Source organism: Triticum dicoccoides, chromosome 4B (assembly GCF_002162155.2).
Source record: "Triticum dicoccoides isolate Atlit2015 ecotype Zavitan chromosome 4B, WEW_v2.0, whole genome shotgun sequence".
Lineage (NCBI taxonomy): Eukaryota > Viridiplantae > Streptophyta > Magnoliopsida > Poales > Poaceae > Triticum > Triticum dicoccoides.
In genome coordinates this window covers 431,915,393-431,942,666 of record NC_041387.1, presented here as the reverse complement: position 1 = coordinate 431,942,666, position 27,274 = coordinate 431,915,393, and positions in this window count along the sequence as shown.

Genomic DNA, 27,274 nt, shown 5'->3' with positions numbered 1-27,274 from the left:
ATAATTTGTGATGGATATTGATCCTTAATTCGGCCACCCGTGCCCGCATTAAGGCTCGGGGGCTACTGGGCTTCGGGCTTATTATTTACAAATATTAAAGGGGCATATTGATCCCCTGATCTGGTATTGCCACCCGACCAGTGTCTCGGGGGCTACTGCATTGCCTGTTTTATGCAGAAAATTTTAAGTGCAATACAGTTTCGAAGGAGATTTTGATCCTCAGGTTGGTCGGCCGCACCCAACCCGAGTCTCAAGGACTGAGCACGCCACTTTTTATGTCCCGAAGTATTCTGCTGAGCTAGGACTTGATCCTCAGACCGATTTTGCAAATCAACCTGAGTCTCAATTGCTATGGGGATCAGCGGTCTTATGTCATCCTTCATGTGCATCTCGGGTTTTAGACCGATACCCACCATGAGGGCTACTGGCTATATATCTCGTCAGAGAATAAATTGCATCAATAAAAAACATTGACCAAAAAATCAGCCCATGACCGAGGTGCTTAACCACCTCAGAAGCAGTCTGGCATAAAGCTCGGGCGCTAGTGGCTGGATCCATAGAGGGCACTTCCGGCATTAAGCTCGGCTAAACTCCTTCAAACTTCTTTGAACCAAGGTGATTTACGACACCTCGAATACAGTCCGGCGTTGGAACTCGGATACAGTCCGGTGTTGGAGCTCGGATACATAGTCCGGCATTAGAGCTGGGAAGCAGTCCGGCATTGATGCTCGGCTACAAAAGATACCTCGAATGCAGTCCGGTGTTGGAGCTCGGACGCAAGAGGACGTTGCCACCCGGGAACAACTTCAAACCCGAGGCATGGCATAAAAATAACAAGGCATTGATAAAGGCCGGAAACTTAAAGGGGCTCCTCGGATACCCACGTGTAAACCCGTCGAATGCATTTCGGCGATCCTCAAGATCGAAGATAAAGAAGATTCGTTGAACCAGTTTTCAAGACCGACGACTGAAGATGAAGAACAGTTCGGAAGAATCGAGGAGCGTCCCTAACTTGAAGACCAGTTCAGGGGGCTACTGACGGTGTCCTGGACTAGGGGGTACTCACCACGTCATCTCCCGATCTATTAGATTGGGCCGAGGACCCCCACGGCCGTATACTCATGGGCCAGTCCGGACAGGTGCCGCATACAAGGAAGATTCTACAAGACTTGGCGATCAAGACAAGGACTCCTCCCCCACCGGCGTATTCGGCTAGGACTCTTGTTATCCTAGGCCTCTGGTGCATTATATAAACCAGGACCAGGCTAGTCGATAGACATATACAACAACAATCATACCATAGGCTAGCTTTTAGGGTTTAGCCTCTACGATCTCGTGGTAGATCTACTCTTGTACTACCCATATCATCAATATTAATCAAGCAGGACGTAGGGTTTTACCTCCATCGAGAGGGCCCGAACCTGGGTAAAAGATCGTGTCCCTTACCTCCTGTTACCATCGATCCTAAGACGCACTGCTTGGGACCCCCTACCCGAGATCCGCCGGTTTTGACATGACACCCACCAAAGCAGGACTAGGGTTTTACGCACTCTCGCGGCCCGAACCTGGGTAAATGATCCTTGTGCTATCTACTAGCCCTGCTCTCCTCGCAACCCTACGCCCCGGCAACCGTAGTAGGGATTATTGTGATCCCGTAGGTGTCATTCCACACCGACATCTTTGGCGCGCCAGGTAGGGGGCGCAATTGTGAGAATATGGTCTGGTAGTTAGCCTAGGAGTTCTTCGTCGCCATGGCCCCTAAGGAGACGACGGCCGTGGTGATCGGCTCTTTGGGAGCCAAACGGCCTGTGCCGGTGCGGACGAGCAGCAGACCAATCGCAGACAGGACCCGTGCCGCAGCCTGTGAGCACCAGCATTGCCCAGGCAGTCGGAGACTGGCGAGCAGCATTTTCCGTGCACCAGACGACCGGCTACACATCGCCGGATCCAAAGACAGAGCTGGGGCCCCCGCAGGTGGCGCGGGGCCCTCCGGGGGTGTCGTTGTGCCGACTCTGGGCGGCACAGCGACCTCCAGGATGCATACACCGGCGACCACCGCGCGTTATTCCCATGGTGTGCGCGCCGAACAGCGTCACCATGTTGGTGACCCTGGTCACCGCCATGGGAAGAGCCCTGTGCATCGTCAGTGAGACGAAGGGGTTCAACACACTCGCCGAAGCGCTGGTGAAAATGGCACACAACCGCTGGGTCGTGACGGAGCTCCTTCTAACATAGTTAGAAGTCACAGCGCGCCGCGATCCACGTAGCTGTCGCCGGCGCCCACGGCAGCGGAAGCTTTGGCGCGCGCACAGCTGCTCCTCGACTTCCCTCATGCTGCAGAGAAGCTCGATGAGTGGAGGGACACCTTCTGGAGCCTCGTCGCTGTCGCAAACAAAGACGATCCGTGACCGGCGAGGCCCTCGGGTCGGCGCTCCACCGAGCCACTACATGCCGTTGTTGGGAGGACCGGGGGAGCTGCAGCCACGGTGCACTCTCCTCCTCCTCGCCAGCCGCCTCGACCGTCGGCCTGTCATGACGACACTTGTGATAACATTTCCACAGCATCATCCGACCCACGGACCCTCCACGACCAGCGCCAGGTCCTTCAGGAGCGAGCTCACAAAGACGCTCGAACCACCATCGAGCACCGGCGCGAAACGCGCCGCCAGTCGGACAAGCGGCCTACCTTACGAGGTGGGCTGCCTGGTTTTTACCCATGAGCTGAGGCAGTTCTAGTGGCCGTCCCACCGCATGTTCAAGCCCGACGTCGGCGATAAGTACACCGGCAAGACCCATCTGCCCGAGTTCCTCAGCATCTACACCATCGCGAGGTAGGCCGTTGGGGCTTGTGACGAGGTGCTTGCCAACTATTTCCCGCTGGCGCTCAAGCACAATGTGATGTCTTGGTTGATGCACTTGCCGGTGGATTCCATTTCTTCTTGGTCAGATCTATGTCATGAGTTCGTTGGCGCCTTCACAGGAGGCCACCAAGCTCATGGCCAGGCCAATGATCTGCATATCATTCCCCAGAAGGAAGGGGAGACCCTGCGCAAGTACATCCAGAGATTCAGCCGGGTGCAGTACAACATCCCCGACGTTCATCCCGCTGCTGTGATTAGCGCGTTCCACCAAAACATGCACAATCGCAAGACGCGCGAGGAGTTGGCGATGACCAAGGTTAAGGATGTGGCCGAGCTCTATGTTCTGGCCAATATGTGCGCCCGGGCTGAAGAGGGAAGGAAGTACCTCGCCGAAGATGCCGGCGCGGAAACCGACTCTACCAATGAGGATGCCGCCATCCCGACGAAGAAGAGCCGGCGTCGCAACAGGAAACGCAAAGGCAAGGCCGTGCTTTCCATTGAGGGATCTGACGATACCTATGCCGGCAAGAAGGTCAAGGCAGACGCCCCCGGCAAGGAGATTGCCGGGTGTGCCGCCTGCCGGGCCTTGGCGGCTACCGACAAGCCAGGAAGCTCCGGCAAGCAATACTGCAAGATCCATAGCACCAAGGGCCACGACCTCCAGAACTGCCGACAAGTTAAGCTGCTGGCTGAGAAGCAAAAGGCTGAGTAGGAAAGGCTGGACAAGGAGAAGGACCAGGACGGTGCTGAGCGATCCAGCAAGAAGCATGGCGGCCAAGGAGGCCGCCTCGGCAAGGACAACCAGTGAGAGAGGCCCGCCTGGGGCCCCGAGAAGAAACAAGAAGACGACGATCACGATGAGGACGATGAGTCTGGTGAGCAGGGCTTCCAGAAGGCTACGGAGGCCATGTGCGTCGATGGCGGCGCCCCGCTGCATACCTCTCACCGACAGCTCAAGCAGTGGGCGCATGAGATTACAACAGCAGAGCCGTCGTTCGACGCTCAAAAGCCGCTAAAGTGGTCCAGCACACCCCTCATCCTTGACACCGAGGACCACCCTGACCGCACTACCGTGGTCGGGTGTTTGCCATTGTTGGTCTCGCGAACGATACGCAACCTCAGGGTGAACAAGATGTTGGTTGACGGTGGGGCCAGCCTGAACCTGATCTCGCCTGTCGTGATCAAAAGGTTGCAAATCCCTGATGGAGACCTCGAGGAAACGGGCACGTTTCAAGGGGTCAATCCGGGGAGGAGCCAGCCGAAGGGAAAGGTCACACTACCCGTGATATTTGGAGGAGAGTTGAACTACAGGACAGAGAGGATCGTTTTTGACGTGGCCTAGATCCCCTTGCCCTACAATGAGATCCTCGGCCGCCTGGCACGAGCCAAGTTCATGGCAGCGTCACACTACGCCTACAACATGCTAAAGATGCCCGGGCCATTGACCATCATCTCCGTCCCCTCCGACAAGAAGGACGCACTGATCTGCGCCGACCAACTCTATCGGGAAGCAGTTGCAGCAGCAGCCATCAAGGCACCTGCTCCTGCCGCTGAAGGCCCGGGAGGGAAGAAGGAGCCCGGCAAGACCTCGTGCACCCACTCCGGCAAGCGCACCTCCTCGGAGTGTTGTGCTACCATTGAGGACGTGCCAGAGAGCTCTACCGACAAGAGCAAGCGATCCAGAGCCGAGCCGCCACAGACCAAGAAGGTGCCCGTCGGGGAGGATGGCACAGGAGGGGCCTTCATCATAGGCTCCACCCTCGACAACAAATAGGAAGGCGCAGTCATCACCTTCCCGCGGTCAAATGTCGACATGTTTGCATGGCAAGCGTCCGACATCCTCGATGTTCCCAGGGAGGTGATTGAGCACCACCTAGCTGTCTGCCCCCACGCGCGGCCCGTCAAGCAGAAGGTCAGAAAGCAGGCTCTAGAAAGGCAAGAGTTAATCACATAGGAGATCAGGAAGTTGGAAGCGGCAGGTTTGGTGAGAGGGGTTCTCCACCCGACGTAGTTGGCCAATCCGGTAGTGGTGCGCAAGGCGAATGGGAAGTGGAGGTTGTGTATTGATTACCCAGATATTAATAAGGCTTGTCCTAAGGACCCCTTCCCGTTGCCGCGCATCGACCAGATTGTTGACTCCACAACCGGGTGTGATCTGCTATCATTCCTCGACGCCTACTCAGGCTACCACCAAATCTTCATGACAAGAGAGGATGAAGAGAAGATAGCATTCATCACCCCATGTGGTATGTATTGATTTTTACGGATGCCTTTCGGGTTGAAGAGTGCTGGCTCAACATTTGCAAGAGCGGTCCAAATTGGTTTTGAACCTCAGCTCCATAGAAATATGGAGGCCTACATGGATGACATAGTGGTCAAAACGAAGGACGGGCCAACTCTTGTGCAAGATCTGGAACAGACATTTGCTAACCTGCGCAAGATCAACCTCACGCTGAACCCTGAGAAGTGCGTCTTCGGCGTTCCATCCGGCAAGCTTCTCGGGTTCTTTGTGTCACAGCGGGATCGAGGCAAACCTAGACAAGATCAAGGCTATTGAGAAAATCGAGGCGCCCAAGCGGATCAAGGATGTGCGTTGGCTCACTGGCTGCGTTGCGGCCATGAGCCGATTCATCTCCAAGTCCATCGAACGCGCCCTTCCCTTCTTCAAAATCTTGAAGAAGGCAGGCCCAATAGAGTGGACCCTAGAAGCCGAGGCAGCACTGCAGGATCTGAAGAAATATCTTTCCTCCACGCCAATACTGGTTGTGCCTAAACCACAAGAGTCATTGCTGCTGTATCTGGCGGCGACGAATCAAGTGCTCAGCGCCGCACTGGTGGCACAGAGGGAGGTCGACGAGGAGGCAGCAATGGCGGCAGAACCGGCGGATGGCGAACCAAAGATTCCCCCGGCAGGGCCTGGTACCGACAAGGCGCGGCCCCCGGCAGAGTCTGGTGCCACCAAGGTAATGCCCGCGCAGTCGAGTGAAGTGGTGCCAAAGAAGAAGATGATGCAGCACCCAATTTACTTTGTTAGCTACCTCTTGCAGGGGGCTAGGTCGAGGTATTCCGGCGTGCAAAAATTGCTCTTCGGCCTCCTTATGGCCTCGAGCAAGATGCATCACTACTTCCAGGCCGATGATATCACTATCGTCACCCGCCTCCCGTTGCAACGGATACTGCACAACCCGGATGCAACCGGAAGGATTGTGGAATGGGCCTTGGAGCTATCAAGCTTCGGTTTAAAGTTTGAAAGTACCTCGACAATTCAGAGCAGAGTCTTGGTGGAGTTCATCGCAGAATGGACCTCGACGCCTGACGAAGAAATCCAGGAGACCACTCTCCCCGGCAAGGAAGCAGACCGTGACTGGATCATGTACTTTGATGGGGCTTTCTTGCTGCAAGGCGCTGGTGCCGGTGTGCTGCTCGTCGCACCCACCGGAGAACACCTCAAGTACGTGATCCAGATGCACTTCCCCAGGAAGATCTCCACCAACAACACCGCTAAGTACGAGGGATTGCTTGCCGGTATCAGGATCGCGGCAGACCTCGGGGTTTAGAAGCTCATAGTCAGGGGTGACTCGCAGCTTGTTGTCAGGCAGGTCAACAAGGATTATCAGAGCCCATTGATGGAAGCTTACGTAGATGAGGTGAGGAAGCTGGAGGAACGCTTTGACGGTATCCAGGCGGAGCACGTCCCCCGAGCCGACAACAACATCGCCGATTACCTGTCAAAGCATGCCGCATTCAAGCTACGTGTGGAACCAGGTACCTTTTTGCTGTAGTTAACTCAACCATCCGTCGAACCATCAGCGGGGCAGAGCAAGCGGAGAAAATCAGGCCCCGACAAGTACTTTCCTACCGAGCCCCCTGGGGCTGCCAGCAAGGGTACTACCGCGGTTGCTGATCGTGCCCAAGAGCAACTGGCTCCGGTAGGGCGTCAAGCCCTGGCCATAGAGACAGCCGCTCCCATGGCATAAGAGATGCCTTTGGTCCTTGCTGTCGAGCCCCAGGCTCCGGCATGGGCGCAGCATACCATCCAATTCCTCCAAACAAGGGAGCTTCCTAAGGAGCAGGAAGAAGCGGAGAAGATCAGGTCCCGGCAAGTACATTCCTACCGAGCCCCCTGGGCTGCCGGCAAGGGTGCTACCGCGGGCGCTGAGCCTGCCCAAGAGCAACTGGATCTGGCAGGGCGTCAAGCCCTGGCCGTAGAGACAGACGCTCCCACGGCGGAAGAGATGCCTTTGGGCCTTGCCGTCGAGCCCCAGGCTCCGGCATGGGCGTAGCATACCGTACAATTCCTCTGAAAAGGGGAGCTTCCTAAGGAGCAGGAAGAAGCGGAGAAAGTAGCCCGTCGGTCCGCCCTGTACCAGTTCGTCGATGACGTCGTGTACCGGAGAAGGCCGAATGGTGTGAAACTCAAGTGCATCCCCCGGGAGAAAGGACTGGAGCTGTTGGCGGAGATACATGGAGGCATATGTGGCTCCCACATAGGGTCGAGGGCCCTTGCCGGGAAGGCGTTCCGGCAAGGTTTCTTCTGGCCCACCGCCCTCCAGGATGCGACAGCACTAGTAACCAAGTGTGAAGCGTGCCAGTTCCATTCAAAGAAGCTTCATCAACCAGCCCAAGCCCTTCAAACAATCCCTCTCTCCTGGCCATTCTTGGTCTGGGGGCTCGATATACCGGGCCCTTTCCCCCGCGCTTTCGGGGGCTTTGAGTAATTGTACGTTGCAATCGACAAGTTCACAAAGTGGTCGGAGGTGGAAGCAGTGAGGAAGGTGACTGCTTAGTAAGCTGTCAAGTTCTTCAAAGGACTGGTCTGCCGTTTTGGTGTGCCAAACAGAGTCATCACCGACGACGGCACGCAGTTCACAAGCCACACCTTCATGCAGTACATGCAAGACCTCGGCAGCAAGGTCTGTTTTGCTTCCGTGGCACATCCACGGAGCAACGGCCAAGCGGAGAGGGCAAATGCTGTACTGTTGCGAGGCCTGAGAACGAAGACCTTTGACAAGCTGCACAAGAGCGGAAGGCGCTGGATTGATGAGTTGCCAGCGGTTCTTTGGTCGATCAGGACGACGCCAAATCGAGCCACCGGCCAGACACCTTTTGCCCTGGTATACGGGGCAGAAGCAGTTCTCCCCATGGAACTCATATACGGGTCACCTCGAGTGCTCGCTTATGATGAGCTTGAGCAAGATCTGTTGCGCCAAAATGATGCGACGCTCCTTGAGGAAGATCGTCTTCGGGCGGCTGTGAGAGCGGCACGCTACCAGCAAGCCTTGCGCCGCTATCATAGCCGCAAGGTTCATGCCCGAAGCTTTGAGGAAGGTGACCTTGTTCTTCGGCGCGTTCAGTCAGCCAAGAATTCCAACAAGTTGACGCCGGAGTGGGAAGGCCCTTATCGGGTAATACGAGTCACCAGGCCTGGTGTAGTCCGCCTGGTGACCGAAGATGCCGTCCCAGTGAGCAACTCCTGGAACATCAAGCATCTTCGCAAGTTTTACCCATAAGGAGCACCTTGCCGGGCCCCCCGGCAAGTCACCTTTTGTACAAGCTTTGCCGACAAGGCATGTGACCCTTTGTACAAAGCCAGGCGCAGACCCTGAGCATAAATAAATGAAGCGCTGGCGCCCTAAGTTATAGCATGCATGCTAGGTCGAGTCTCGTCCTTGGTTGGGGTTGATAGTGCTGAGCAGCGACTAACCCCTAGCCTAGAGGTCGAGTGTGCGTCTATCTGTTCCTTTTCTGTCCTCCTTTCATTCGCAGGGCACATGAGCATTTCTGCTGAGCTACCCGGGAAGAAGGAAACGGACCGGCGCCCCAACCCGGCAAACCAGAGTTGCCGAGGGCTGCAAGCACAAGAATCCCACCGCGACAAGATGAGATTGTCGGGGGCTGCAGATCCAGATAAGTCTTTTATCCGCTGTCATGCATTTCGGAACCGGACTGGGGTATGTGAAACCTCGTTCTTATCTCTAGGCTGCCATGCTCCCCTTTTTCCTATACCCATGGATTATTTCATGGGTCCGGATTTGGTCGTAGCCGCGGCGGCAAGGAGGTGGGACGAGGAGCCTGAAGCCCACTTCATCCCTGCCTCAAGAGCGCGAGAACGGTCAAGTGGAGTGGGGAGACGGCAAGGCCTGTTGCCGGGCAAAAAACGTTTATCTTAAATAATAACAAGGATTCGCTCCTTGTCGCGGGATGTACCCGCGAGCGAAAAACCCGGCAAGCATCCCTCTTTCATTAAAAACATCCCATACAGGTACAGTTCGTGCGAGATGAAAAACATCAGCAAGGGGATTACAAGTTTTAAATTTAACAAAGGCCCGCAGGCTTACAAACTAAAAAAGAGATAAGATGCCCGTAATCCCTTTCTTGTCCCTCTCCTCAGGAGGCAGGTCAAGGAGGAGAAAGGGAAAAAGGGGCGCCTAGGCGAGCTACGAGTAGTAGAAAGCACCAAGAGAACACCTTGGTGGCCGCCCACGGGCGGGCCGGTGATGACGGTGCCGGGAAAAGAGCTGGAAGATGAGGTGGCAGGACCGACAATACGCGATGAAGGCATCGGTGCCTGTGTACTCCGAGTTGACGGCCTTGCCACCCATCCTCTTCCTCTTCTGCAGCCTCCCGATGATAGCCGCCCAAGGAGACGGCCCCGAGAAGTTCAAGGAGCTGGCCCCGCCCCCGACAAAACTCTGCCGGAGGAGCGGCTAGGTGCAGATGCTGCTGCTGCCGCACCCAACCAGGCACGGGGCGTCCGGCGCCTAGTTGGACTCGTCCCTGCTATCTGCCCCGCTGTCCTCCTCATCACTTTCGCTCGAGGAAGAGCTTCCGTCGTCAGAATCTCCATCGGAGGAGCTCTCCACGCAGCACTTCAGGCGAGTCCCGAACTCTCCGAAGACCTTGACGGAGAGTAGGCCGTACTCCATTAATTTGAAGTAGAGGACGAGCCCCGCGTCAGGCTGTGGATGCTAGCGAGCGTCTTCCACCCACGACGGAGGTACATGACTCGAGGAGCCGAGAAGTCGACGTCGACCCGCGTGCCTCTGTTCCTGCAACCCCTCATGTGCAATCTAAGGGATTGGGCCGGTCACGCTCCATCTCCCGAGCAAACGGGGCGGGAAGACGAACACAGCGACGCGAAGGCTGGCGCAGCCTGATGAAGAACTCGCGGGGCTGGTCTCCAAAATGGCCTTCCATCAGGAAATGCATCATTGGCAGGGGCGAAGCCGGCGCGCCGCCCCGTCCTCCTCTTCCCCGAGCATTGCGACCTCTGCCCCAGCAAGTGAAAGGAAGAAGCAGTTGCAAGAGAAGATGGATGACGGAAGAGTGTGGGATGCCATCCCCCCTTCCCCCTCCTTATAAAGGAGCGGGGTCGGGGCTCGGCAGCCCCGTTCGACCAATCCAGCCACCAGAAGCGCGCGGAATCGGGATCGACCCGCTGCCCCAACCAGCGACGGCCGGGTTTCCCGCCCCCGCCGCTTGCTACCCCAAGTGCATGGGGGACGCGTGGCGGACGTGCAGAACTGATGGGACAGGCGAAGTGACCTCTCCCCACCCGGTGATCGTGGGGAGTGGACGCCTTGAATACCGTCCCCCGACCCTATTCAGTAAATGAGCCATGCCTCCATGCCTTTTACAAGGAAGGCGCGAACCACCTCTTTACTGTGATGTGACGCATGCGTGCGGGAATCACCCCACGCATGGTGCCTACGTCACGCACACCGCTCCACGCCATGCCATGCGCGTGGGTCGTGGGAAGCGCAGCACGTGTAAAGTCTTACCGCGGTAAAAACCGCCCTGCCTGCCCGCACACCATTTTGGGCCTAACCCAACAACGTGTTGCGCTTATGTGTGGCCCAGGCCCGGGGGCTCTTGTCGGTGTACAAAGAGAGGGGCACGCTGTTGTACCCCTTTACTTGTGCGCGGGCAGTCAGAGCCGCGCCCACGACCACAACAAGCAGAGCAGGGAAGGTGAGACAAGGTAAGACCGAAGCCCAAGATAATCAGAGCAACGCCAAGGCCAAGACAACAAAGAGCAGATGGACGAAGCAGATCCCCCGGCAAGACCCTTGTCGGGCGGCTTCAGCTGCCCCGGCAAGACCCTAGCCGGGGACAGCTCGCCCTGCACCAACAGAGCGAGCCACCCTTGATCCCACGATCCCCAACACTATCATCAACATGGGGCCAGGGCTCGGGAAGGCACCTCTGTGGTGGCATCCAGATCTTTGTGAAGACATATTCAAGATCAAATGAGGATTAGAAGGCGACGACCCTCGGCAAAATCCTTGCCGAGGAAGTCCACCAAACCCCCGGCAAGGCCCTTGCCTGGGACGATAGTGCACCGCGGCAAGACCCTTGCCGGACCACACGAAAAGAACCTTGCCGGGCCACCCGGCAAGGCCCTCACCAAGGACGCCGGCGGGACCACCGCCAGGCCCGTGACAACCAAGCTTCCACCACCGTTCCCATACAGCTGCCAGCCCAACCAGCTGGGCGGGCACCTGCGTGGCAACATGCAGCTCCCAGGCTAACTCATCAAGCACCTGCGTGGCGGCATGCAGAACTTCGTGAAGGCTCCACCACCGCACCACCTCAGCTGCCTGCCTTCCTACATGGCACGGCACGCATGATTGGCCGGGGCATGTGTCTAAGCGAGGAGGAGCGGCGACAGACGGGATGGGCCTCGCCCCCGTCCCCGATAAAGCAAAGGGACACCTAAGCGATGCATTAAATGCATCTTGTCCTGTAATACGAGGGATAACCTCGCAACACTGTACACCTTTTCCACCTCCTGTGTGCCACTGTGACAGCCCCTTTTCCTATAGAAGGAGGCCCGAGGCGACCATGAGAATGATTCAGCTCTTTCGAACCATGCACTGACCTAAGCTAGTTGGAGAGCTCAAGAACTCTCAGAAATACACCCACCAAAGCAGGACTAGGGTTTTATGCATCGTCGCGGCCCGAACCTGGGTAAACGATCCTTGTGCGGTCTACTAGCCCTTCTCTCCTCGCAACCCTGCGCCTCAGCAACCATAGTAGGTATTCTTGTGATTCCATAGGTGTCGTGCCACACCGACATCCTTCTTCACGTGTCGCCTGAGCGGCTCAGCCTCATCAAGCCCTTCTCGGGAGTGGGTGGTGGAGCCGCTCACTCTCTAGGGCAGATCCGCCTCCTGTCACCTTCGGCACACGCGACAACTACCGCACTGAGCTGGTGGACTTCGACATCGCCCGCATCGGTCTCCCGTACAACGCCATCCCCGGGTACCCGGCTCTCGCTCAGTTCGTGGCGGTGACTCACCCGACTTACAACCTCATGAAGATGCCAGGAAGCAAGGGCGTCCTCACCATCAAGGGGGACACTAAGGAGGCCGTGACGGCGCTCAGGCTCACCTTCAGGACCGCGGCAGCAGCAGAGCCTGCCAGCGCCGGTACCCCCGAGGCCAAGGAGGTCACTCCTACCAAGAAGAAGCAGTTGTTCACCCAAGACAAGGCGGAAATCAAGCAGGTGTCGGTCAACGAGGACGTGTCTTTAGGAGCCACCTTTACCATAGGAGCCGGCCACGACCTGGAGCAAGAAGAAGCCTTGGTGAGGTTCTTGCGCACGAACAAGGAGATATTCGCGTGGGAGCCTAATCAGCTGGTAGGGGTCCTGAGGGAGGTGATCCAGCATCATCTAAGGGTGTGCCCCAATATACGCCCCATAAAGCAGCGAGCAAGACGGTAGTCCACTGAAAAGCAAGCCTTCATCGTCCAAGAGACTCGCAAGCTGGAGGCGGCGGGTGCCATCCGAGAAGTTCGATATCCGAATGGCTGGCGAACCACGTCGTAGTGCTGAAGAAAGGCGGAAAGGAACGGATGTGCGTCGACTTCACCAACCTCAACAAAGCCTGCACCCAAGATCCATTCCCACTCCCGTGCATCGACCAGATTGTCGAATCCACCACTGAGTGTGACCTGTTGTGCTTCCTGGACGCGTTCTCAGGGTATCATCAGATCCAGATGGCGATGGAAAACATGGAGAAGACAGCCTTCCTAACACCATGTGGGGTGTACTGCTACACCTGCATGCCCTTCAGGCTGTGCAACGTGGGCGCGACCTTTCAGCGGTTGATGCACATCGCCCTGGGGCGGCAGCTCGGGAGAAACACAGAGGCCTATGTCGATGACATAGTGGTAAATTCTCGTGAGCCGAGGACATTGATTCAAGACTTGGAGGAGACCTTTGAGAGACTGCGCCAAGTGAACTTGAGGCTTAACCCGGAGAAGTGCGTGTTCGGCATCCCCTCAGGCAAGCTACTAGGTTTCCTCGTATCCCATAGAGGGATCGAGGCGAACCCAGAAAAGATCAAGGCCATCGAGGACATGAGCCCACCACAGACCCTCAAAGAGATGCAGAAGCTAGCGGGGCGGGTGACCGCGTTAGGTCGTTTCATCTCCAAACTGGGAGAGCGCGCCTTGCCCTTATTCAAGCTCATGAAGAAGAAGGGGCCGTTCGAGTGGACCTCGGAGGCCGACCAAGCCTTCCACAACCTCAAGAAGTACCTTACCAGTCCCCCGGTGATGGTGGCACCACGACGTCTCGAGCCTCTGGTACTCTACCTTGCCGCCACCCCGTACTCCACTAGCACGGCGCTGGTGGTGGTTCAGGGGACCACCAAGCCAAGGGCGTGCCGCGCCAAGCTGGAGCTGAAGTGGCGTAGGGACAGGAAGGCGTAGCAAGGGCATCAGCGGGGAAAGACCAAGCTCGGTAGGGCAACATCGCAGAAGCTCCTGTGGACAGTCAGGTCTCAGGAACCCCTCCACCCTAGGATATGTCCCGATCTCCGCAGGACACGGGCCTCGATAGTGTGCCAGCCCTCGTTGAACACCTGGTGTACTTCGTCAGCACCGTACTGCGGGACGTGAGGGCATGCTACCCCATGCCCCAGAAACTCCTGCTCGCACTCTTGGTGGCATCACACAAGCTGTGACTGTACTTCCAGGGTCACCCCATCAAGGTCGTCTCAACCTACCCATTGGAGAGGGTGCTCAGGAGCCCTAACTCATCCGGAAGGGTCGCTGAGTGGAACATCGAGTTACAAGCCTTCAAGTTGGAGTTCAGCACTACCAGGGTCATCAAGGGGGTTGCGCTTGCTGACTTTGTGGCAGAATGGATGTATGCCCCGACACTTGATGGGGGAGAAGACCGGTCCACCTCCGAGGGAGCGAAGCTCCGGACGGCTAGGTCATGTATTTCGATGGCGCCTTCGCGCACTAGGGCGCAGGGCTGGAGCAGTGCTCATCCTGCCCAGTCAAGATAAGTTCTACTACACCGTGCAACTCTCCTTTCAGCATGATGAGAAGGTCTCCAATAACATTGCAGAATACGAAGGCCTCATAGCTGGACTGAAGGCTGCGGCAGCTCTAGGGGTGAAGCGTCTTACCGTCAAAGGCGAGTCGCAACTCCTCACCAACCTCTCCAACAAGGTGTATGAGCCAAAGGACGAGCATATGGAGGCCTACCTCACGGAGATGCGCAAGATGAAAAAGCAATTCTCGGGCCTGGAGCTGCAGCACGTGCCCCGGGGCACCAACAAGGAAGCCGACAACATCGCCAGGAGAGCAACCAAGCGGCAGCCACAAGATCCCGGCGTCTTTGAAGAGATGCTCTTCAGGCCATTAGCTATGCTGCCTCTTTCAAGCATGACTCAGCCTCGGGAGGAGCTCCCGCAGCCTCCGACCATGGGTGCCCCAGCCTGCGGCCCGACCTCAGGAGCTCGGCTGCTCTTGGCGCTCGAGCCTCAGGAAGAATGCTGGACCAAGGAATTCAAGGAGTACCTGACGCACCGGACGCTGCCAGAGAAGGAAGAGGACATGGAGCACGTGGCTCGGCAAGCCACGACATACTGTATCCAAGACGGTGAGTTATAGAGGAAACGACTGAACAATGTCACGCTGCGCTACATCTCCAGCGATCAAGGAAGGGAGTTGCTGATTGACATACACGGCAGGGACTGCGGACACCACGCGTCATCATGGACCCTCGTCGGCAAGGTGTTTCGCAGTGAATTCTACTGGCCTACAGCACTGAACGACGTAGCCGAGCTGGTGAAGTCCTGCGAAGCTTGCCAATTCCATGCCAAATAAACCATCAGCCTGCTCAGGGCCTCCAAACCATCCCGCTCACATAGCCGTTCGTGGTCTGGGGAATGGACATCCTAGGCCCGTGACCTCGGGCGCCAGGGGGCTATCTCTATGTCTACATCGCCATTGACAAGATCACCAAGTGGGCGGAAGTAGAAGCCATCCGTACCATCCCAGCCGGCTCTGCAGTCAAGTTCATCAAGGGCCTCTTGAGCCGCTTCGGGGTCCCCAACCGCATGGTCATAGATAACGGCTCGTATTTTACTAGCAACCTTTTCAAAACCTAATGTGCAAACCTTGGAACGCAGATCTGCTACGCTTTGGTAGCGCACCCCAGGAGCAATGGCCAGGCCGAACGCGCCAACGTGGAGGTCCTGTGGGGCCTCTGTTGGGGAACGTTGCAGAAAATTAATTTTTTTCCTACGGTTTCACCAAGATCCATCTATGAGTTCATCTAAGCAACGAGTCAAGGGAGAGAGTTTGCATCTACATACCACTTGTAGATCGCGTGCGGAAGCTTGCAAGGTGATGATGTAGTCGTACTCGACGTGATTCAAATCACCGATGACCAGCGCCGAACGGACGGCACCTCCGCGTTCAACACACGTACGGGACGGGAGACGTCTCTTCCTTGATCCAGCAAGGGGGAAGGAGAGGTTGATGAAGATCCAGCAGCACGACGGCGTGGTGGTGGATGCAGGGCGTCACAGCAGCAGGGCTTCGCCGAGACTACGAGGGAGAGACGTAACGGGGGGAGATGGAGGCGCCAGGGGCTGGTGTATGAAGTCCCTCCTCTCCCCCACTATATATAGGGGTTCCAGGGGGGCGCCGGCCCTAGTAGATGAGATCTACTAGGGGGGGTGGCGGCCTAGGGGAGGTTTCCCTCCCCCCCAAGGCACCTAGGGGTGCCTTCCACCACTAGGACTCCTCCTAGGGGGAAACCCTAGGCGCATGGGCCTATAGGGGCTGGTGCCCTTGGCCCATGAAGGCCAAGGCGCACCCCCTACAGCCCATGTGGCCCCCCGGGACAGGTGGCCCCACCCGGTGGACCCCCGGGACCCTTCCGGTGGTCCCGGTACAATACCGATAACCCCGAAACTTGTCCCGATGCCCGAAATAGCACTTCCTATATATAATTCTTTACCTCCGGACCATTCTGGAACTCCTTGTGACGTCCGGGATCTCATCCGGGACTCCTAACAACATTCGGGTTTCTGCATATACATATCTTCATAACCCTAGCGTCACCGAACCTTAAGTGTGTAGACCCTACGGGTTCGGGAGACATGCAGACATGACCGAGACGCTCTCAGTCAATAACCATCAGCGGGATCTGGATACCCATGATGGCTCCCACATGCTCCTCGATGTTGTCATCGGATGAACCACGATGTCGAGGATTCGATCAAACCCTGTATGCAATTCCCTTTGTCAATCGGTACGTTACTTGCCCGAGACTCGATCGTCGGTATCCCAATACCTTGTTCAGTCTCGTTACTGGCAAGTCACTTTACTCGTACCGTAATGCATGATCCCATGTCCAACACCTTGGTCACATTGAGCTCAATACGATGATGCATTACCGAGTGGGCCCAGAGATACCTCTCCGTCATACGGAGTGACAAATCCCAGTCTTGATCCGTGTCAACCCAATAGCTACTTTCGGAGATACCTGTAATGCACCTTTATAGTCACCCAGTTACGTTGTGACGTTTGATACACCCAAGGCACTCCTACGGTATCCGGGAGTTACACGATCTCATGGTCTAAGGAAGAGATATTCGACATTGGCAAAGCTCTAGCAAAACGAACTACACGATCTTTTATGCTATGCTTAGGATTGGGTCTTGTCCATCACATCATTCTCCTAATGATGTGATCCCGTTATCAACGACATCCAATGTCCATAGTCAGGAAACCATGACTATCCGTTGATCACAACGAGCTGGTCAACTAGAGGCTTACCAGGGACATATTGTGGTCTAAGTATTCACACGTGTATTACGATTTCCGGATAATACAGTTATAGCATGAATAAAAGACAATTATCATGAACAATGAAATATAATAATACTTTTATTATTGCCTCTAGGGCATATTTCCAACAGTCTCCCACTTGCACTAGAGTCACCAATCTAGTTACATTGTGATGAATCGAACACCCATAGAGTTCTGGTGTTGATCATGTTTTGCATGCGAGAGAGGTTTAGTCAGCGGATCTGCGACATTCAGATCCGTGTGCACTTTGCAAATCTCTATGTCTCCATCTTGAACATTTTCACGGATGGAGTTGAAACGACGCTTGATGTGCCTGGCCTTCTTGTGAAACCTGGGCTCCTTGGCGAGGGCAATAGCTCCAGTGTTGTCACAGAAGAGTTTGATCGGCCCCGACGCATTGGGTATGACTCCTAGGTCGGTGATGAACTCCTTCACCCAAATCGCTTCATGTGCTGCCTCCGAGGCTGCCATGTACTCCGCTTCACACGTAGATCCCGCCACGACGCTCTGCTTGCAGCTGCACCAGCTTACTGCTCCACCATTCAACATATACACGTATCCGGTTTGTGACTTAGAGTCATCCAGATCTGAGTCGAAGCTAGCGTCGACGTAACCCTTTACGACGAGCTCTTCGTCTCCTCCATAAATGAGAAACATGTCCTTCGTCCTTTTCAGGTACTTCAGGATATTCTTGACCGCTGTCCAGTGTTCCTTGCCGGGATTACTTTGGTATCTTGCTACCAAACTTACGGCAAGGTTTACATCGGGTCTGGTACACAGCATGGCATACATAATAGATCCTATGGCTGAAGCATAGGGGATGACACTCATCTCTTCTTTATCTTTTGCCGTGGTCGGTGACTGAGCTGAGCTCAGTCTCATACCTTGTAACATAGGCAAGAACCCCTTCTTGGACTGATCCATTCTGAATCTCTTCAAAATCTTATCAAGGTATGTGCTTTGTGAAAGACCTATGAGGCGTCTCGATCTACCTCTATAGATCTTGATGCCTAATATATAAGCAGCTTCTCCAAGGTCCTTCATTGAAAAACACTTATTCAAGTAGGCCTTAATGCTGTCCAGAAATTCTATATTATTTCCCATCAGGAGTATGTCATCTACATATAATATGAGAAATGCTACAGAGCTCCCACTCACTTTCTTGTAAACGCAGGCTTCCCCATAAGTCTGCATAAACCCAAACGCTTTGATCATCTCATCAAAGCGAATGTTCCAACTCCGAGATGCTTGCACCAGTCCATAAATGGATCGCTGGAGCTTGCATACTTTGTTAGCGTTCCGAGGATCGACAAAACCTTCCGGCTGCATCATATACAGTTCTTCCTTAAGATGCCCGTTAAGGAATGCTGTTTTGACGTCCATCTGCCATATCTCATAATCATAGTATGCGGCAATTGCTAACATGATTCGGACGGACTTTAGCTTCGCTACGGGAGAAAATGTCTCGTCGTAGTCAATCCCTTGAACCTGTCGATAACCCTTAGCGACAAGTCGAGCTTTATAGATGGTAATATTACCATCCGCGTCCGTCTTCTTCTTAAAGATCCATTTGTTTTCTATCGCTCGCCGATCATCGGGCAAGTCTGTCAAAGTCCATACTTTGTTTTCATACATGGATTCTATCTCGGATTTCATGGCTTCAAGCCATTTGTTGGAATCCGGGCCCGCCATTGCTTCTTTATAGTTCGAAGGTTCATTGTTGTCTAACAACATGATTTCCAGGACAGGGTTGCCGTACCACTCTGGTGCGGAACGTGTCCTTGCAGACCTACGAAGTTCAGCAGTAACTTGATCCGAAGTACCTTGATCATTATCATTGTTTTCCTCCTCACTTGGTGTGGGCATCACAGGAACGGTTTCCTGCGCTGCGCCACTTTCCCGCTCAAGAGGTAGTACTTCATCGAGTTCTACTTTCCTCCCACTTACTTCTTTCGAGAGAAACTCTTTTTCCAGAAAGCATCCGTTCTTGGCAACAAAGATCTTGCCTTCGGATCTTAAGTAGAAGGTATACCCTACAGTTTCCTTAGGGTATCCTATGAATACGCATTTTTCCGACTTGGGTTCGAGCTTTTCAGGTTGAAGTTTCTTGACATAAGCATCGCATCCCCAAACTTTCAGAAACGACAGCTTAGGTTTCTTTCCAAACCATAATTCATACGGTGTCGTCTCAACGGATTTAGACGGTGCCCTATTTAAAGTGAATGTAGCTGTCTCTAGAGCGTATCCCCAAAATGATAGCGGTAAATCGGTAAGGGACATCATAGACCGCACCATATCCAATAGGGTGCGATTACGACGTTCGGACACACCGTTTCGCTGAGGTGTTCCAGGCGGCGTGAGCTGTGAAACGATTCCACATTTCCTTAAGTGTGTACCAAATTCATGACTTAAGTATTCTCCTCCACGATCTGATCGTAAGAATTTTATCTTTCGGTCACGTTGATTCTCTACCTCATTCTGAAATTCCTTGAACTTTTCAAAGGTCTCAGACTTGTGTTTCATTAAGTAGACATACCCATATCTACTCAAGTCATCTGTGAGAGTGAGAACATAATGATATCCTCCGCGAGCCTCAACGCTCATTGGACCGCACACATCGGTATGTATGATTTCCAACAAGTTGGTTGCTCGCTCCATTGTTCCGGAGAACGGAGTCTTGGTCATTTTGCCCAAAAGGCATGGTTCGCACGTGTCAAACGATTCATAATCAAGAGACTCTAAAAGTCCATCGGCATGGAGCTTCTTCATGCGCTTGACACCAATGTGACCAAGGCGGCAGTGCCACAAGTATGTGGGACTATCGTTATCAACTTTAAATCTTTTGGCATCTACACTATGAACATGTGTAATATTACGTTCGAGATTCATTAAGAATAAACCATTGACCATCGGAGCATGACCATAAAACATATCTCTCATATAAATCGAACAACCATTATTCTCAGACTTAAATGAGTAGCCATCTCGTATTAAACGAGATCCTGATACAATGTTCATGCTCAAACTTGGCACTAAATAACAATTATTAAGGTTCAAAACTAATCCCGTAGGTAAATGTAGAGGCAGCGTGCCGACGGCGATCACATCGACTCTGCAACCATTCCCGACGCGCATCGTCACCTCGTCCTTCGCCAGTCTCCGTTTATTCCGCAGCTCCTGCTGTGAGTTACAAATATGAGCAACGGCACCGGTATCAAATACCCAGGAGTTACTACGAGTACTGGTAAGGTACACATCAATCACATGTATATCAAATATACCTTTGGTGTTGCCGGCCTTCTTATCCGGTAAGTATTTGGGGCAGTTCCGCTTCCAGTGACCCTTCCCCTTGCAATAAAAGCACTCAGTCTCAGGCTTAGGTCCATTCTTTGACTTCTTCCTGGTAACTGGCTTACCAGGCGCGGCAACATCTTTGCCGTCCTTCTTGAAGTTCTTCTTACCCTTGCCCTTCTTGAACTTAGTGGTCTTATTGACCATCAACACTTGATGTTCTTTCTTGATTTCAGCCTCTGCTGACTTCAGCATCGAGAACACTTCAGGAATGGTCTTTTCCATCCCCTGCATGTTGTAGTTCATCACAAAGCTCTTGTAGCTTGGTGGGAGCGACTGGAGGATTCTGTCAATGACCGCCTCATCTGGGAGGTTAATGTTCAGCTGGGTCATACTGTTGTGCAACCCAGACATCTTCAGGATGTGCTCACTGACAGAACTGTTTCCTCCATCTTACAACTGTAGAACTTGTCGGAGACATCATATCTCTCGACCCGGGCATGAGCTTGGAAAACTAGTTTCAGCTCTTCGAACATCTCATATGCTCCGTGATGCTCAAAACGCTTTTGGAGCCCCGGTTCTAAGCTGTAAAGCATGCCGCACTGAACGAGGGATTAATCATCAGCGCAAGACTGCCAAGCATTCATAATGTCTTGGTTCTCTGGGACGGGAGCGTCACCTAGCGGTCCTTCTAGGACATATTGTTTCCTGGCAGCTATGAGGATGATCCTCAGGTTTCGGACCCAGTCCGTATAGTTGCTGCCATCATCTTTCAGCTTGGTTTTCTCTAGGAACGCGTTGAAGTTCATGTTGACATTAGCGTTGGCCATTGATCTACAAGACATATTTGCAAAGTTTTTAGACTAAGTTCATGATAATAAAGTTCCAATCAAATTATGAACTCCCACTTAGATTAGACATCCCTCTAGTCATCTAAGTGTTTACACGATCCGAGTTGACTAGCCCGTGTCCGATCATCACGTGAGATGGACTAGTCATCATCGGTGAACATTCTCATGTTGATCGTATCTTCCATACGACTCGTGTTCGACCTTTCAGTCTCGTGTTCCGAGGCCATGTCTGCACATGCTAGGCTCGTCAAGTTAACCCTAAGTGTTTTCGCTGTGTAAAACTGTCTTACACCCGTTGTATGTGAACGTAAGAATCCATCACACCTGATCATCACGTGGTGCTTAGAAGCGACGAACTGTAGCAACGGTGCACAGTTAGGGGAGAACACTTCTTGAAATTTTATAAGGGATCATCTTATTTACTACCGTCGTCCTAAGTAAACAAGATGCATAATACATAATAAACATCACATGCAATTATATAGTTGTGACATGATATGGCCAATATCATATAGCTCCATTGATCTTCATCTTCGGGGCTCCATGATCATCTTGTCACCGGCTTGACACCATGATCTCCATCATCATGATCTCCATCATCGTGTCTTCATGAAGTTGTCACGCCAACGACTACTTCTACTTCTATGACTAACGTTTAGCAATAAAGTAAAGTAGTTTACATGACGTTATTCAATGACACGCAGGTCATACAAAAAATAAAGACAACTCCTATGGCTCCTGCCGGTTGTCATACTCATCGACATGCAAGTCGTGAATCCTATTACAAAGAACATGATCTCATACATCACAATTCATCATTCATCACAACTTCTGGCCATATCACATCACATGATCAATCGCTGCAAAAACAAGTTAGACGTCCTCTAATTTGTGTTGCATCTTTTACGTGGCTGCAATTGGGTTCTAGCAAGAACGTTTTCTTACCTACGAATCACCACAACGTGATTTTGTCAACTTCTATTTACCCTTCATAAGGGCCCTGTTCATCGATTCCGCTCCAACTAAGGTGGGAGAGACAGACACCTGCCAGCCACCTTATGCAACTAGTGCATGTCAGTCGGTGGAACCGGTCTCACGTAAGCGTACGTGTAAGGTTGGTCCGGGCCGCTTCATCCCACAATACCGTTGAGCAAGAAAAGACTAGTAGAGGCAAGTAAGATGACAAAATCCACGCCCACAACAAAATTGTGTTCTACTCGTGCAAAGAGAACTACGCATAAACCTAGCTCATGATGCCACTGTTGGGGAACGTTGTAGAAAATTAAAATTTTTCCTACGGTTTCACCAAGATCCATCTATGAGTTCATCTAAGCAACGAGTCAAGGGAGAGAGTTTGCATCTACATACCACTTGTAGATCGCGTGCGGAAGCTTGCAAGGTGATGATGTAGTCGTACTCGACGTGATTCAAATCACCGATGACCAGCGCCGAACGGACGGCACCTCCGCGTTCAACACACGTACGGGACGGGAGACGTCTCCTCCTTCTTGATCCAGCAAGGGGGAAGGAGAGTTTGATGAAGATACAGCAGCACGACGGTGTGGTGGTGGATGCAGGGCGTCACAGCAGCAGGGCTTTGCCGAGACTACGAGGGAGAGACATAACGGGGGGAGATGGAGGCGCCAGGGGCTGGTGTATGAAGTCCCTCCTCTCCCCCACTATATATAGGGGTGCCAGGGGGGCGCGGGCCCTAGTAGATGAGATCTACTTGGGGGGGCGGCGGCCTAGGGGAGGTTTCCCTCCCCCCAAGGCACCTAGGGGTGCCTTCCACCACTAGGACTCCTCCTAGGGGGAAACCCTAGGCGCATGGGCCTATAGGGGCTGGTGCCCTTGGCCCATGAAGGCCAAGGCGCACCCCCTACAGCCCATGTGGCCCCCCGGGACAGGTGGCCCCACCCGGTGGACCCCCGGGACCCTTCCGGTGGTCCCGGTACAATACCGATAACCCCGAAACTTGTCCCGATGCCCGAAATAGCACTTCCTATATATAATTCTTTACCTCCGGACCATTCCGGAACTCCTTGTGACGTCCGGGATCTCATCCGGGACTCCGAACAACATTCGGGTTTCTGCATATACATATCTTCATAACCCTAGCGTCACCGAACCTTAAGTGTGTAGACCCTACGGGTTCGGGAGACATGCAGACATGACCGAGACGCTCTCAGTCAATAACCATCAGTGGGATCTGGATACCCATGATGGCTCCCACATGCTCCTCGATGTTGTCATCGGATGAACCACGATGTCGAGGATTCGATCAAACCCTGTATGCAATTCCCTTTGTCAATCGGTACGTTACTTGCCCGAGACTCGATCGTCGGTATCCCAATACCTTGTTCAGTCTCGTTACTGGCAAGTCACTTTACTCGTACCGTAATGCATGATCCCGTGTCCAACACCTTGGTCACATTGAGCTCAATACGATGATGCATTACCGAGTGGGCCCAGAGATACCTCTCCGTCATACGGAGTGACAAATCCTAGTCTTGATCCGTGTCAACCCAACAGCTACTTTCGGAGATACCTGTAATGCACCTTTATAGTCACCCAGTTACGTTGTGACGTTTGATACACCCAAGGCACTCCTACGGTATCCGGGAGTTACACGATCTCATGGTCTAAGGAAGAGATATTCGACATTGGCAAAGCTCTAGCAAAACGAACTACACGATCTTTTATGCTATGCTTAGGATTGGGTCTTGTCCATCACATCATTCTCCTAATGATGTGATCCCGTTATCAACGACATCCAATGTCCATAGTCAGGAAACCATGACTATCCATTGATCACAACGAGCTGGTCAACTAGAGGCTTACCAGGGACATATTGTGGTCTAAGTATTCACACGTGTATTACGATTTCCGGATAATACAGTTATAGCATGAATAAAAGACAATTATCATGAACAATGAAATATAATAATACTTTTATTATTGCCTCTAGGGCATATTTCCAACAGCCTCAAGGCCAGGACCTTCAAGAAGAAGCTGGAGGCCTGCGGCAGGGGCTAGCACGATGAGCTCCAGTCTGTACTGTGGTCCATCCGCACCACGGCCACCAAGCCAACGGGCGAGACTCCATTATTCCTCGTCTACAGAGCTGAAGCAGTCCTCCCTCACGAGGTCAAGCCTTGCTCTGCATGGGTCCTGGCATTCTACAAAATACAGCAGGACGCCTCGCGGGGGATGGATCTCGTGCTGGGGGAGGAACACCGTCGCGAGGCTGCATTAAGAGCGGCAAGGTACCAACATACGCTGCGGCGATACCACTGCCGCAACGTCCGCTCCAGAACGCTTGAGGTGGGCGACCTCGTCCTGAGGCGGGTCCTCTCCAGGGAAGGGCTGCGTAAGCTTTCACCAATGTGGGAGGGCCCATTCAAGGTTGTCCACATCTCCAGGCCTGGCGCCGTGCGCCTGGAGACACAAGACGGGGTACCTATCCAGAACGCCTGGAACATCCAGCACCTCCGAAAGTTCTACCAATGAAGCAAGGCCCAGAGCCTGTGAAGCAAGGCCTAGAGCCTATGAAGCAAGGCCCAGAGCCTGTGAAGCAAGGCCTAGAGCCTGTGAAGAAAGGCCCAGACCTGTGAAGAAGGCACGATGCCTGTGAAGAATTGCCACCCGTGACACTCTCACGTAATAATGAGTTGGGGTTGTACACGCCCCAGAGTCTCAGGAGCGTCGGCCTCGGGCCCTAGGGCTCCGCCCACGCCTAGTGGCAGCACTTAGCTCCGCGCTGGTGAGAAGACTTGAAGACTAGATTAGGTGCTGGACGCGGCTTTTCATTTGCTTTCCGTAGTTGGCTCGCTTTTTGTTAATCGAAGTTTGCTTTTGGTGTTCCTTGGTGATTTGATTCCCTTGCCTCTTACTGCATTTTCAGCTCTGCTTTGCTCGTGTTGTCTCTCTCGCATACCTCGCGAGGGGGCTAGCCAGGTTCCCTCATGAGCATTTTTCTTCTCTCTGTCTTCTCGCGAGCCACCCTCGTTCGAGCCCAAAAGCTGGTGCACCTCTCCTAGTCCGTGCCCCATGGGTACTGCGATACAAAGCGCCAGGTCAGGGCCAGGGTGGACAGCAAGTCCTTTAACACACTTCCTAACGAGTTTGTGCAGTTCATGAGCGGATGCAGGCCACCAAGGCAAGATGTTCACGAGGAAATAAGTGCTTCGTAAGGAAGAGGGCGTCCTGAACGCACCAGGTTAAGTTATCTTTGCGCAAAATAACAACACAGCACGGGAATAACACGCATAGTACAATAACCAAGGAACCACAGTTCAATACATGACCCTCTGGGCCCATACCGGTTCCACTTTTTGATGCAGGAAAAAAGAGCAAAACAAAGCGGCGTTGCGGCGATCCGTGGAGGCAGGCCCCTAGTGAGGCCCCAAGCCTAGCCAGATCCTTCCTCGCGCTTCATGATAGCGGTGCGGTGGCTGGTCGTAGCCACCACTGCTGGAGCTGTTGCTGGAGGAAGTGCCGCCGTAGCTGGAGAAGACATGTCACCGCCGAGGGCAAGCTCGCCTTCGTCCTCGCCGCGACCGTCACCAAGGCCGAGCACCTCCTCACCGTCGTTCGTCTCGGGGTAGCACCCAGTGCGGAGACCATCTTTCCCAAATACCCTCACGTAGAGGGTCGATCCACCATCGTACTTGAAGTGGAGGGTGCACTGCCTGCCAAGGCCGCACGCGCAGGCGAACGTCTGCCAGCCCCGGGCCAAGGCTATGTTGCCCGCAGTGGATATCTCGGCCGCGACCCAAGAAGCCCTGCTGCAGAACCCATTCGCCTGCAACCAGAGTCCGCCTGGACCAAGGGTCGGCAGTTCGTCAACGAAGAAGCGTGGAAGCTGGAGCCAGTTGCCGGCCGGGTTCTCTGACCAGACGACGAACTCCGGCGACACCTCTGTCGTATGGAAGCATGGACGGGGAGGCCGTGCCACCATAGCACACCTCCCCTCGTCAACTGGACCGCCATGGTTGGGACGACCCCCTTCGCGTGCCGCGACGTCGCCTCGACGGTGGGCCACGGCGGGGGACGCGGCGTGCTCGCGCGGATGGCCGCGCCCGCGCTTGGGTGCCGGAGAGCCGGGTCCCTCGCGAGGGGCCTTTCCCTTCTTGTCGGCGGAGAACTTCCTTCATGGCGCCATTGGTGGCGCCGCAAGCAATGGAGCGAGGGAGAAGAAGCAAGCAAGCAAGGAAGAGATGGGCGACGGGGGCTCCGCTCCCTCCCCATTTACAGCAAGAGAAGGTCAACCGGCGCCTCCCACGATCGCAGGTAATGATGGTTTTTCCTTGCATGTTGCAGGGACTTGTCAAGTTGTGCAGTTGCCGAGGCAGCATGGGGAAGCGGAGACGCCCACGTCAAATCAACCGCCACGCGTCAACCGAGGCTGCAGGCTGTTGGGGCCTGTGGTGCTCCGTACTTGACCCTTGGCTTCGCCGCGAAGCCAAGCCCGAGCACACCTTGGGCCCGGGGGCTACTATCGGTGTCCTGGGAACGGGGGTCCCCAGACTTGCCTGCCTGCGGCCACTGGCGTGGCTAAGCCAGCAGGCCGTACTGCCCATCTTCATCAACAAGGCATCCAAGACCCTCGTGAGGGGCCAAGCCTCGTGAGGCGGGCGACGCAAGATCTCCTCGGGAGTGTCCTAGTCAGGAAGGCGCATGAGGAGCGGAGATATCAAGGCAGGGCAAACCTCACGAGGCTCTTGGGACGTGAGCCATGACGATCGGCGCCAGGCGGGCGCCAGCGTGTGCAGCGTCCTTGTTTCCTCTTTGGTGCTAAGGAGGCCAGCGCAGGCGAGGAGTACCGAGGCATCAGGCAAAGGTTGCTATATCGGTGCAACGAGACCAAGACCAGGTGGACGGCAAGGCGGAGGTCATCGTGGAGCCCAAGACGGCGTCACCACTAGAGCCTTTTGCAGAAGAAAACCACTTTTGTCAGGATAGCTTGTGGCACCCTGGCTCAGAGCGACCGGTTTACCTTGCATTGCCAGCCCAGAGACCTTGTCTTCTGGCAACACACAACAACATGGTATAGAAAAAACCCGCTTTATTCCTGCTAGCGGAACATAGTTCATATTACAACAGTTAGCGAGGCCAAGCGGCACACCTGGTACGGTTGAACAATAT